At 39.7% G+C, this 14,075-nt stretch overlaps 1 protein-coding gene across 43 annotated transcripts in view; it reads left to right on the forward strand.

The window, feature by feature from the left end:
- The window catches only part of ZBTB20 (zinc finger and BTB domain containing 20), a 723,674-nt gene that overhangs the window by 39,998 nt on the left and 669,601 nt on the right, over window positions 1–14,075 (forward strand). For 29 of the 43 annotated variants that reach the window (XM_075906072.1, XM_075906027.1, XM_075906017.1 and 26 more), the window contains exon 1: window positions 7,685–8,051. The exons of 4 other annotated variants lie outside the window; for them this stretch is intronic. The gene's annotated coding sequence lies outside the window, so the exon portion shown is untranslated. Of the gene's footprint in view, window positions 1–7,179; window positions 8,052–14,075 lie in introns of those variants that run through there. 10 more of the 43 variants (XM_075906273.1, XM_075906282.1, XM_075906257.1 and 7 more) reach the window with 7 other exon arrangements.

A 14,075-nucleotide genomic window follows, 5' to 3' on the forward strand; every position in this document is an offset into this window, starting at 1 on the left:
GAAGGGGTGGGTGGGAATCACACACACCCTCAGCCCCTTCCCTGCAAAAAGCAAACTCAGCCATCACACTAAAATCCTAAATAAAAAAAGAACAGCCTACCACGTCAAGGTGCTTTGTGGAATTTGTGTGTGTGTGTTTTCTCACTTTTGTGTGGCCCCCAACTGAAAGCTCTGCAGGTTAGCAGCCACTGACCCCAAAAAAGGCTCCCACCCTGATATAAAGCATCCTTTCAGTTGTTGCTGGTAGTGGTTAGATGACATGTGATGCTTCTCCTCTTAAAGACACGTCTAGAACTGGCTAGCTGTGCCTGCTGCATCAGTGACCAGATTGCATGAAAGCACAATTTTAGGATAACAAACCTATCAAGAGATGGGCCAGAATTAACACAACTGCATGCAGAGGGCTAACTGCATATGTGATCTAAAGCAGTGTTACTTAAAGTGTGTAGCAACCCCAGGGCTGTTGCTACACTTCAAAAGCAAAAGCGCAGCGGGGAGCACGGGGCCAGTGGGGACTCAAGCAGACCTCCTCTGGCTCCATGCTCCCTGCAGCATTTCAAAGCGGCAATGCATCATGAAGCCCGGGGTCAGTTGGGGACTCTGAGTCCCCAGCTGACCTCGGGCTCCACATGGTGCTGCTGCTTTGAAAAGCCGCATGCAGCCCGGGCCAGCTGGGGACTTCCAGCTGGCCCTGGGCTGCATGCGACACTTCAAAGTGGCAGCAAGGCCTGGAGCCCACAGTCTGGCCCTGGGCTCCAGGCGGTGTTGCCACTTTGATGTCCCACCCCCCATTTCCCCGCTGCCTCTTTCAGATAGGGGCAGCAAAGGAAAGCGAAGCAACTAGTTGACTAGCATGTTGACCATCCAGTAGATAGTCGACTAGTCAACTAGTTGTTCACATTCCTACACAATACAGCAGTGAGCATGGGAGAATGTTGTCCCTTGCAAGCAAAGACTCCTTTCCAGCAGTAACGGTTCTGTGGGTTCACCCAGTCTTTCCCTTACTAAAGAAGATCAGCATGCTTCTGCAGCTCCTGGGAAAAACTGTAGATGGGGCCGCTGCTGTGTGCATTGCTGTGATTCCTTACCTGCCTTTACGAGTCTGTCATTATTTCATTAATTTTAAGGCTTTATTAGAGATAGCATCTTCCTGCAAATGTCTAGATTTCAGTTCCCTCTAAAACTCATCCCTGGATGGGAAAGAAAACAGACACTGAGGAAAGCTGGATAGAGAATTATGTACTGGTGCATGGGTTTTCAACTTTGGATCGCAACTTGTAAGGGTATGCCGCGAGCTGGCCATGAGATGCTTTGTTTACCTGAGTGTCTGCAGTTAAAGCCACTGGTAGCTCTCAATAGCTATGTTTCACCATTCCTGGCCAATGGGAGCTGCAGGAAGTAGTTGTCCAGCCTGCACTGCTTCCTGCAACTACCATTGGCTGGGAATGGTGTACCGCAGTCATGGGAATGGTGAGCAGCCCTACCTCCAGGACATTCATGTTTAAAAGCATCTTGTGCCTAGCTAGTGGCTTACCTTTATAAGCCATGACCCAAAATTAGACTATCAGCTTGGAAGTCGGTATTTCCGCTTCCCAGCTCCCATTTTCTTCATTTGAAGTTGTTGGTTATCAGCACCTCTGAAATCAGCCTATTTTTATTTAGGCACCAAAATATGGATTTAGATGCCTACTGTTATAAATGTATAAATGGAATGTAATATAATTTTGTCTCAACCTCCATTAACCTTATGGTTTTTACACAAAGGATTAATCTGAGTCTGTGTCCTTTCTAAAAAGGGAATAATAGTACCACACTATTTCCCAAGAGGATTGGGAGGATAAATCAAGCACTGTCTGTAAGTATCTTCAGATCCTCTGATGAAAGTGACCACACAAGCATTAAGGACTGTTACTGTCTTCAAGTTATCACTCTGTCATAATACGAGACTCATGGGGCTTGATTCCCAAGAGTCTTGAAACTTGTACTATCATTTATAGTCAGGCTGTCGAGCAATTAAAGAAATTAATCGTGATTAATCACACAATTAACAATATTAATCATATGATTAATCATGTTGTTAAAAAATAACAGAATACCATTTATTTAAATATTTAAATGTTTTCTAAACTTCCAAATATATTTATTTCAATCACATTAAAGAATATGAACTACAAATACAAAATATTTGATTACACATATTTGCACTGTAAAGAACAAAAGAAGTATTTTGAATTCACCAAATACAAGTACTATAGTCCACTCTCTTCATCATGAAAGTTGAACTTATAAATGTATGAATTATGTACAAAACCCCCTGCTTTCAAAAATAAAACAATGCAAAACTTTAGAACTTACAAGTCCACTGAGTCCTATTTTTTGTTCAGCCAACAGCTTAGACAAACAAATTTGGTTACAATTTACAGGAGGTAATGCTGCCTGCTTCTTATTTATAGTGTCACCTGAAAATGAGAACAGGTGTTTGCAGGACACTAGTAGTCAGAATCACAATATATTTATGTCCCAGATGTGCTTCAGTTTCATATGTTCCTTCATGCTTCAACCACCATTCCAGAAGACATGCATCCATGCTGCTGATGGTTTCTGCTTGATAATGAGCAAAATATAATAATTTTCATCATCTACGTCAGATGCCACCGGCAGAAGATTGATTTTCTTTTATGGTGATTCAGGTTCAGGTTCTGTATTTTGTACATTGGACTGTTATTTTTATAAAGCGTGCCCTGTACCTCATCCTTCTCAAATTTTGGATGGCACTTCAGATTCTTAAACCTGAGGTTGAGTGCTGTTGCTGTCTTTAGAAATCTCACATTGGTTCCTTCTTTGTGTTTTGTCAGATCTGCAGTGAAAGTGTTCTTAAAACAAAGTGTGTTGGATCATTATCAGAAACTCCTACGACATAAAATATATGGCAGGATGCAGGTAAAACAGAACAGGAGGCATACAGTTCTCCTCCAAGGAGTTCAGTCACAAATTTAATTGACACATTATTTTTTTTAATGAGCATCATCAGCCTGGAAGCATCTCCTCTGGAATGGTGGCCTAAGCATGAATGGATGTATGAATGTTTAGCATATCTGGTAGTACATAAATATCTTGCAATACTGGCTACAAAAGTACAACACAAAAGCCTGTTCTCACTTTCAGGTGACACTGTAAACAAGAAGGGGGCAGAATTATCTCCTGCAAATTGTAACCAAACTTGCTACAAACTTTGTCTTGGAGATTGTCTGAACAAAAAGGAGGACTGGGTGGATCACTAGACTGTAAGGCTACGTCTACACTGGCCCCTCTTCCGGAAGGGGCATGTAAATTTCACTAGTCGTCGTAGGGAAATCCGCGGGGGATTTAAATATCCCCCGCGGCATTTAAATAAAAATGTCCGCCGCTTTTTTCCGGCTTTTAAAAAAGCCGGAAAAGAGCGTCTAGACTGGCCCCGATCCTCCGGAAAAAGCGCCCTTTTCCGGAGGCTCTTATTCTTACTTCGAAGTAAGAATAAGAGCCTCCGGAAAAGGGCGCTTTTTCCGGAGGATCGGGGCCAGTGTAGACGCTCTTTTCCGGCTTTTTTAAAAGCCGGAAAAAAGCGGCGGACATTTTTATTTAAATGCCGCGGGGGATATTTAAATCCCCCGCGGATTTCCCTACTACGACTGGTGAAATTTACATGCCCCTTCCGGAAAAGGGGCCAGTGTAGACGTAGCCAACAGGTTTACAATGTTTTGTGTCTGAGTGCATTTATGTAACAAAAAAAAAACCAAAACCCTACATGTTTAAAGTTACACTTACAAATTGCACTCCCTTACTTGTATAAAGTGAACTGAAAAATACAATTTCTTTTGTTTTATCATTTTCACAGTGCAAATATTTGTAAAAAAGCATAATATAATATAATATAAAGTGAGCACAGTACACTTTGAATTCTGTTGTAATAGAAATCAATACATTTGAAAATTCAGAAAGAGATCCAAAATATTTTACATTTCAGTTGGTATTCTATTTTTTAAGTGTGGTTAATCACAATTAATTTTAATCACAATTTTTTGAGTCAATTGCGTGAATTAATTGCAATTAATCAACAACACTAATTTATAGAGTTGCAGGATACCACCAATCAAAATTCTCCAGTCTCATACACCCCATTAATGTTTTACAACTTTATTGGGTAGGTTTAAATAGCTAGCTGCATGAATGATAAGATAATGGAAAATCAGGCCCACAGTTTCGATGTTGTATCTCAGTTAGGCCGAGATCCCAGTAGTCAGGTACTTTCCTGTTCTTAGAGGCATGCGAATCATGACTGATAGTAACACTAGTGAATCAAGATAGCTTGCTCCTTCTCCATGTTAGGTCTGCTGGAGGGGACAGGATTTGCAGGGCTGTGTGTTGTAGTAACAACAGATTTTAGCCCCTGGGATCTGCAAAATCTGCACCTTTGTTATCTCAGTTGCCACTGCTTACAGGGGCCCCCGCATTTCCTATTTCTTCTCAAGGGGAGAGATATACACCACATCTGCCTGTCAACTGTGTCTGCCTACAGCCCTCTATCATTACTACCAGGCACACAACTGCCTCTGCCTCCAGGGAAGCCATTTCCCACATACTCTTAATTGCCTCTGCCTGCCAGGAAAATTTCTAAACTGCCTCTGTATGAGGAAGATAACTAACAGATTCTTCTTGAGTCATTCCTCTGGTTTCTTGGGGGTAGTTTTAACTGTATTTTGATTTAAGATTTGGTAGAGATGAGCCTATGTTGCAAAGTTTGGATTGAGAGCTGAACTTTTCCAGATTCTCAAAAGTTGTGAGATTGGAAGGATGGGATAGTTTAAATTCATCTTATGAAGGATACCAGGTTAGGAAGTTCAAATCCAGATCTCGGCTTTGCTGCAGTTTGAGGAGGACTCAGATACATAGCTGAATTATGCAAAGATTCAGGAAGATCAGTTCTAGTTAGTTCAGTTAAAGATACAATCTTTACTCCACGAGAAGTAACGGTAGTTTGAATTAGGATCTTTAATTCGAACTACCTACTCCATGCCGCGTGTAGCTGCGGGCACGGAGTTCGGACTAAGGGGGATTTAAAAATGGTAGCACCCGGGAACATGCAAAGGAAGCCCAGGATATTTAAATCCCGGGCTTCATTTGCAACTCCGCTTGTCCTAATTACCCTACCTAGCTCGAACTAAATGAGCTAGTGTAGACATATCCTCAGGGACTACCCATGTGACATGAAAAGTATAGGTGTGTGTACAAACCCCTAATAACTTCAATTGCTGAAGTTTCACACAGGTTAACTCATGCTTATCAGTAAATCTGAACTTAGTTTCTGTATTCTTTGTCATAATGACAATGATACTACATCATTCTATCTTCCTTCGTAGAAAGACCAAAGACATTTACAAATGTTAACAAATTAGGTGATACCTCCATAGTCAGAAATAAATTAGTGGTAAAGCCACAATTGGAAGCCACTTCATGCTTAATCCCATGTCCTAACCACAAGAACATACATCCTCTCCAGTAGTATATGCTGTTGAAGTTCAGGAAAACAAAGGTGGTATTAGAACCAAATTCTGGTGTCAGAGAAACTTGTATAAATTTGGAGCAATTTCATTGACTAGAGAAGTCTTTCCCTCACTTATATCAATAGTGAATTTGCTCCAGTATTACTTAAGGAGTTGGACTGGTGACTTTTCCATTTTTAAGACTCTGACTCTATATATTCCCCTGCCTCCCATCGCTAAAATATGAACAGCATTTGTTGATGGGGGTGGGGGAGGAGATTGTTTCTGAAAAATTAACTTTCTGAAAAACATGCTTAATTTCTCTGTATTTACAGTACATCACCATGTAAAGGGAGCTTTTGCTATTTATGTAGAAAAGCACCAGCTACAGACTAGTTAAAATTATGTACTCACTATATGAAGCATGAAGTAGACAACTGTTAGGATTCAGATTTGTGGATCTAGAGCAGGACTGGGCAAGATGTGGCCCTCATAACACTTTGATCTGGCCCATGCACTGTATCTGATTACTTTATTTTATATCCTGCTACCCATTCCACTGAATTTCCAGACGCTGGCTAAAGGCAGCAGGATCTTATTTAAATGGCCCCCGTCTTTTAGTTGCAGCACTACCCCAGCAGGGGCTGGAGCCACAAACCCTTTAAATAGTGTCAGTAACCTGGGCACCTGCCAGGCAACATGGTAGTAGCAAGGTTGGGAGCTGCAAACCTTTTGCTATGTTTTTAATTCAAAGACTACGTTCACAGACAACGCGGGGGGAAGCTAGTCCCCAGCCCTGCCCCTTCTATCCCAGCTCCTATCCCTTCCAGAGGGTGGAACCAGCCTGTGACTACCTACCAACATTCATTAAGTGCCCCCCCCCCCCGGTGAAAATTATTACCCAACCTTGATCTAGAGAGTCTGGATGTTTTGGACCTCCTATTTAAATCACTAAGCCATCCACTTTGGAGCAACATGTTTTAAACATATTGGTGGAGGATTAAATACTTAGCATGGGATGCAGAATTCCCTAATAATTAAAGCATTAGATTAGCCTCCAGAAGAGCTAGACTTTAATCTCAGCTATGTCACTGATTCACAATGTGTCCTTGGGCAAATCACTTCATCTCTCTATGCCTTTGCTTCCCCATCTAAAATGGGGACAATAAAAATATCAATGCGTACCTATCATTGAAAAATGCTTTGAGATCCTCAGCTTCAAGGTGATATGCGTATAACTACAAAGTATCATTATTCTCCTGAATCTGCAACCTTAGGGCTTATTTAAGTCAAGAGAAGTTTTGTATGCATAATGACATAAAGTTTGTGTGGTGAAAAGGAAGGCTGTGGCAACATTTTAGGGGCAGCATGTAGCATTTACTATGGTTTACCGATGTGAACCATATATTTTCTCCAGATGTGGCAATGTTTTTAGTAATATTTGAATTTTCTGTAAAAATAATCAGCGTGGCAACACTGAAACTTGGTTCTATCACTCCTTCCCTCTTCCTCCCCCCCCCCCGTGGGAAAAATGTGGTGGGGGTGGGGGAGCATGTTTCAGCCCCGACCTTTATTTTAAATAGCCTCGGCCTGGTTGCCATTGGAAAAAGATTTCTTTACTTGAAGGATTTATTTCTGTCCTTGTAACACTATGTACTATATGCATTGCACCTGTTCAGACATAAGCACAGTTTATTATTATAGCTGTAGGGGCAGAAGCTTACTCTCTCTATATATAATATACTATATATATAAAATGGGGGAGAATGGCCCTCTCGTTTAGTTTGCTTACTGAGCAACCTCTTGTAGAGACTTTCTCTTCCTCCAGATCAGTTTTCCCTGCTTCCCTATTGTCTGGGGAAACCTGTCTTCAGGAGCTTGGTTCATGAAAGATCTCATGACTTTAAAATCATCAGTGAGCTTTGTGTAGCCTGCCTATCAAAAGAGATATGTTTACACCTTCCCTGCATGTGTTAAAACTATAAGGTTACAGAGCAGAATGGCTGATATGTCTCAGTGCTTCATGCTAATATGCACAAAAATGTATTTATGATAATTACATGGACTGTCTGAAACAAGGCATTCCAACATTCTGTAATATAAATAAGGAAGGTGGAGCCAGCTGGCTGTAAACAGTTTATTTGCCAGCAATCCTGATCTGTACTGTATACCTTTTTTACACTCTCAGTCTGGCAGCATTGAACCTGTTGCTGCATTAGCCGAGTTGTATTTTGCTAGATAGGGGAAGGAGGGTTGTCTGCTGTCTGGTAGGAGGGCTTTGTCTGTGTGTGCCTTTCTCTCTCTCTCTCCCCCCCTCTCACACTCTCGCTTGCTCTCTCTCTCTCTCTCTCTCTCACACACACTCCCTTTCCCGTCTCTGTGGTTTGTAAGGTAGGTTGCAGTGTGTGTATATACACAACATCAAGAGCAGGAAAATGGACTCATTAGGGAGGCAGGCAGTCATTACCACTCACACTGTACTTCCAGGGAGACAGCGACTATGAGGAGACAAACTGAGGACTGGGGAACAAGGTAGGCCAGTCAACTTTTATAAAAAAAAAATCCTGCTTCCCCCAAACCCCATGACACTTCTTTATCCTTTTACCACACCCTCTTTATTTTTAATATAGAGATGTTAAGTTTGTGAAACCTATTTGCTTGCTTAAAATTTGGAACATCTATAGAAGGCCTTAGCCTTTTCAAATGTTTTCCCCCTTCTACTTATTTCAGGGTGTGCCCCCCTTATGATTCACTTTAATTACTTTTTTTTAACATCAGTGAAGGAAACAAATATGTTTGTTTTCCTACACTAGTTCCAAGGAAATCAGTATCTTTCACTCTTTTAAAACAGCCCTCTCCGTATGTCTGTGGGTCTCTGCTTTTTCTTTTCTGTTTATGCAGTTCCATCTGTCCGTCCATATATCATGTTCTTCTTATTTACTGTTAAATGGGTTTTTGTTAGTATTTGCCAATGAGTTTTAGCTGTCTTGCCAGTGGCCAGGTTTAATTGTGACTCTTGTTCTTTGTTTTATATCTACTGTAAGTTTAAAGTCCATATTTATTGTACATTAAATAAAAACTGAAAGCAGGTTCCACTATTTCTCCAGGATTTTTATTTAAAAAATTTTTGGGGGGAGGGGACAAGAGAAGGAGAGGTGATTTTAACTATCATTTGTGTACTTTTTCCCTGATAGATTTTTTTTAAATCTTTTTAATTTTTTAACTCTTTATTTTACTTAAGAGGGAGTAAGAGATATATTCTAACTTTTATGTTGCTGATATAATGTAACATCATAGAGGCATGACTAGGTTAATATGAATTCAAACTTTCTAAGAGGGAGTTTGTATCTTTGAGTGCCCTCCCCATTTTATACACAGTTGTGCTTGTGTTTCAGTATGTGTATTTGGAGGAGGGGGGAGGTAGATACCCGTGTACAGAGGAAGCAAATTATGAAATCTTTTAAGCCATTTTGTCTAGAAACAGTAACTATTTACCATGTTTTCATTCCATAAATAACCTTTGTATTTGTTATTTCAAACATAGAGTGTGTATGTGGATTAATTATTATTTTTCTGGGTTTGTGTTGCCTTTCACAGCCCATTTAACAATGTTGAGTTTTTCAACACTAGGCTTCTCATAGGTTCTGTAGGCTGGTTAAACAGATCCATTTGAAATGGGCTTTTAATCTGAGCTCTTGTCGGTGCTGTCGGAGAGTAAAACTGCTCCTCTGTTCTGTTGGTGGAAAAATTTAAGACAGTGAGTGGAATTGAGTTATATAAAACATTCTGAAGAATCCGTGAGTAATTACAGAAAATGGACGCTGATCAGTGGAAATCTCTTGACAATAACAATCACCTTTTTAAATAGCAAATTATTTATTTAATAGTAAGAGGCAGACTATTTAAAAAAATCCATTAGGCCTTTCCGATAACACATGTCCATAAAGCAATATTCCTTGCCCACCTGGGACTGTAAAGTAGATTTTTCAACACATTATCAGGGTTCAAGTTTTGTGAAAGGTTTATTAAAAATCTTTTGTTTTAGAACAGTAGACAACTTTTGGTACCAACAGGTTTTTGTTTTGTATTTTTACATCCCGTATCTTTATAACTCTCATTTCAACTAAAATGATTCCTCACTGGACAAACTAAGTTATTTTAAATCCAAAACAGCAAATAATCCACTGGCTCTGTAAATACAGAACTTATTTGCTCCGTTTTATTAATTTTTTCCATGGCCTAAGTGGAACTTCTCAGTGGCTTTCGGTAGCATTTTGTAAAGAATCGGTGGTCCCTCTGTTAGCTCGGGAATGAAATTTAGAGTTTTCTACTCCCTTTCCTGCCTCTTTTCAACTCAGGCACCTAATTAACAGTTGGTCGACAAACTTCAAATGTTTTTATTGCCACAAATTACGTGTCATAATAGTAAAATATTCCCATTCCCCTAATCTTAAGCCTTGAAGCTTTGATTTGAGCATAGAGTGAACTGAAGTATTTCCAAAAATTAAGGGGTATCAAATGGGGGAACACTTGATGCCATTTTGTTGGGAGTTAGTCTGGAAGGATGGAGTTGAAATATTAGCAGTTCTCTCCCCCCCCCACACACACATTTCTCAGTATGAAGTATGCGTGTGTTTTTCCAGACATTTGCCACTTTCTTTTGAATCAATACAGGTGCATGATCTCTTACAGCACCAATTTTTATCTGTGTGAGATTTTGTGAACCTGACATTGGGACTCTTTAACATATGATTAACAGAAGCCATAGTCCTATCCCAACTCTTCCAAATAACTTTAAAAAAATCAAATAATTTTATGGAAACCCTGGCAAGAAGAATTACCTAGTAGGAGAAACAGGATATGAGAAACATTTTTTATCATCCAATAGGAAGAAACTGTAATACTTGCCATTAAAATGATTTAATTCTTCTGCGAAACCCAAGTATTTTCTAGTGAAAATCTCAGCTCTGTCTGTGGCACAAAGTCTACTTGTAGTGTGTATACAACAGCAAAGGGGAGAATGTGCCTAAGTAAACTTAAAGGCAGCATATGATGATGTAGTTGGAACTTCAAAAGCCAAAAGTGTTTTGGTGCAGAGGTGTTTAACAGAGTTGGAAGACCTGATATTACACAACCTCACTGATTGTTGTGGGTTCTACGTGTTCTAGTCTTACCAACCTTTTTAGTCAAAGTAGAACCCCACAGTAGCGAGTGGCTCATAGTATGCTTTATTTTAGTGTTGGAGCAGACAGTTATCTAACACACCCTCATGAGGAAGTACTCTGGAGCAGTTATTTCATGCTTTGCCATGCCCTGTAGCTAACATAATTTTAGACTAAATGGCATGCATATATGCCTCTTTAACTTTTCTTATATCAATGTGAGTGCTAGATTTTTTTTTTTTTTAGCAAGGCCAAAACGTGGGAATGCCAGATAATTAAACCCAAATGTCAAATAAATACCACATCAAATTCTTTTTAGTATTTTTTTCAGTAGGAGAGATAAATATTGATCTTGTTTAGTTTGATATACACAGTTATAGTAATTTCCTGATTTGGCTATATCATAACAGTAAATATTACTTACAGTTTTCCCTTTTCCACATTTTCTCCATGGGCTCAGCTTATTCATAAGGGAACAGCTGCAGAGCATTTTAGAAAATCTATTATCATTTATATAAAATTGAGATGTAAATGGTGAATGAGATCTCTACTATAAAATTCTGTATGGTGGTTAAAAATCCCACAGGCAGGAGTGCACACTCAGGTTGTATAGGTTTTACAAGTCATTTAAGGAGACTCCTATTCCATTTCTATGGTGCATGTTGTGCCATTAGTTTTTAAGCAGAAATATATCAAACAGGGATTTTGTTTATAAACTGATGGCATGATATGCCCCCATATAATCCAATTAGTTTAGTTCCTGTATAATTTTTAGGTACTATTCATGATGATGTGTTGAGGAAGATGAATCCTATTGTGAGTAGTTTACAAATGTGAAAGGGAAATTAATAACTAAAGTCTAACTTCAGGAGATGTAGATTTTTGAGAAAAATACTTTGACTAAGCATAAGACCCATAGAAGTGTTTCAAAATTCTTTTAAACATTCCAATGGAAGCAGTTGTTTTTAAAACAACCAGTTGTTCTGTCTTCAGGGCTTGCAACTCAAATCTTGCAGCACTGTGAAACTGGCTATAAACAAAAATGAAACTGACTTCATTGATTTTGCTTGTCTGGCCCAAGAAAATTCAGAAAATAAACAAACAGCATCAACAGTATCAAATTGGATTGTTAATATTTTTTCTCCTATAATAATCCCAGGCTTTATCGGTATTTTTAACTAAGGTCTAAATCTTGAGAACCTTTGAAGTGTTTACTTAATTTTAGGTCAGGCATGCTCTCATTGATTTATCAGAGTTTGAGTAAGGAGTGAACAGAGTGAAGATCTAAGGACTTACCCTATTTTGTTTTTTAATTCAACACTATTCCCATTATTTATCTATTTTTAGTTGTAATTCTTAGTCCTATAGTAATTATCAAATTCTCCTTTTAGTAGAAATCTGGCACTTCATAATGATTACTAATTATACATGTTTGATATTTTTGTGTATATGAGACTCGATAGTACTGTCTCCACATGTGCATTGTATACATTGAAGTCACTTCAATGGAAGTTCTATTTGTATACGGTTGCAGGAATAGGCTCATAAAAATGAGCTGAATTGTGGCTAGCAGGGATACAGTATATGGTTTTCCCATGGTCTGTGAGCCAGTAGGACCAGATAGTATTATGGAGACAGATTGGCATACAAGACACATGTGACAATGTGGGATCAGTGTTGATAGATAGTAGGGAGTGGGAATTGGAGGTATATCCAGCTTTCAGTAGGAAAGGGTATCTGACTTGGAGCATTTGAAAAGCCTGGATGGAAAATTAGAGTAATGACAGAATATCATGCTGAAAAATAAAATAACTGCTATCTAACATCCCTTTGTATGTATGAAATTAATATAGGGCTCTCGGTCCATTTCCTAATAAGCAGATGTCCATATTACTAAATCAAACCATCAAAACTATTGGCACTAGGTGGCAGTCTGAAAAGAAAGAGCAAGGACTGAATGGGCACTAAACCAGAACTCTCATAAGAATCGGTTCCCTCAACAGGGATAACCCACATCAAAGGCAAAATGTGAAGATATTGCTACTGTCTGTCCTGTACCTAATCTGTAGCTCTGCAGCTGTCAGTCTAGCATTACTCAGCAATTCTCTCTCTCTCTAAGGGTACGTCTACATGGCAGGGAAAAAGTTGAATTAAGATACGCAGCTTCAACTACGTCAGTTGTGTAGCTGACGTTTAAATAGCTTAATTCGGCTTTCGGCACTGTCTACGCTCTTCATTCGACTTCCCTTACTCCTTGTGAAATGAGGGTCACAGGAGTTGGAGTAAGAAGTCCACCAGCTTGACATTATTTCGAAATAAAGGCTTGCTATATAGATGTGCACTTTATTTCAAAATAACATCAGTTATTCCAAAATGGTGTTGCTATGTAGACATGCCTTAACAGTTATGCCTAATCCAAACGCTGGCACAACATATAGGGTTTGATTCTCTTAAAGTCTTGTGCAATTACTTACATCTGTGTAAAATGAATGCAAAATATTGATGTGAGTGCATGAGAAGACTATTATGCTTTGGTAGCAATTTGCAAAAGTGACTGTGCAAGGTCCCAGAAAATCACAAAGCACGCTCAGTGTGTTCCTTCCTAGATTTCCCAGCTAACCTGAAATTAGTGGTTATCTAATTTTATATTTTTAATATATTGACTTTGATAAACTCAGCAGGGAAGAAGAAAGAAAATCTGAATGTTAGGCTGTGAATCTGCATGCAATACACTGTGTAGTACCTATATCCATTTTTGGAGTACTGAGGTATTACCATTCTATAAATTACATAAAGAATAAAAATCATCTGAAATATCATGCTCACTAGGGATGTTAGCATGTACTCATTTATACAATTAACCAATAAGTCTGGGCTTTTCAGTTAATCTTAACAGTTACACACAGCAAAAGGAAGGGAGGTGAGAGACTGCCCCCACCCCTGCCTCCCATAGAGGCAGCAGTGCCTCTTAAAAGCTGGCTCACCAAGAGCACCAACTCCTGCAGAGCCACTTTCCCCATCCTGCAATGCTGCCTCTGGTAGAGAGGCAGCAGCATAGGGGGTGAGGGAGCAAGTGGGAGCTGGTACACGAGGTATGCTGGCTTTCAAGCTGGCTCCCTATGCATACCGGCTCCCGCAAAGCTGCCTATACCTGTGGCTGCTGTTTCTGTGTCAGAGACAGCAGGGGGTGGGGTAGGCGAGGGCTGGCTCCCCATGTGCACTGGCTCCCGTGGAGCTGTACCCCCTGTGCTGCTGCCTCTCTGTCAGAGGCAACAGTGGGAGGGGTAGGCAGGGGCTGGCTCTCTGTGCATTGGCTCACACCTGCCTCTCTATCTGTAAATATGTAGCTGCTACAAATTTCAGTGGTTACACAATTTTTAACATCCCTGAAGCT

The sequence above is a fragment of the Pelodiscus sinensis genome, chromosome 1 (assembly GCF_049634645.1).
Source record: "Pelodiscus sinensis isolate JC-2024 chromosome 1, ASM4963464v1, whole genome shotgun sequence".
In the NCBI taxonomy this organism is placed as follows: domain Eukaryota; kingdom Metazoa; phylum Chordata; order Testudines; family Trionychidae; genus Pelodiscus; species Pelodiscus sinensis.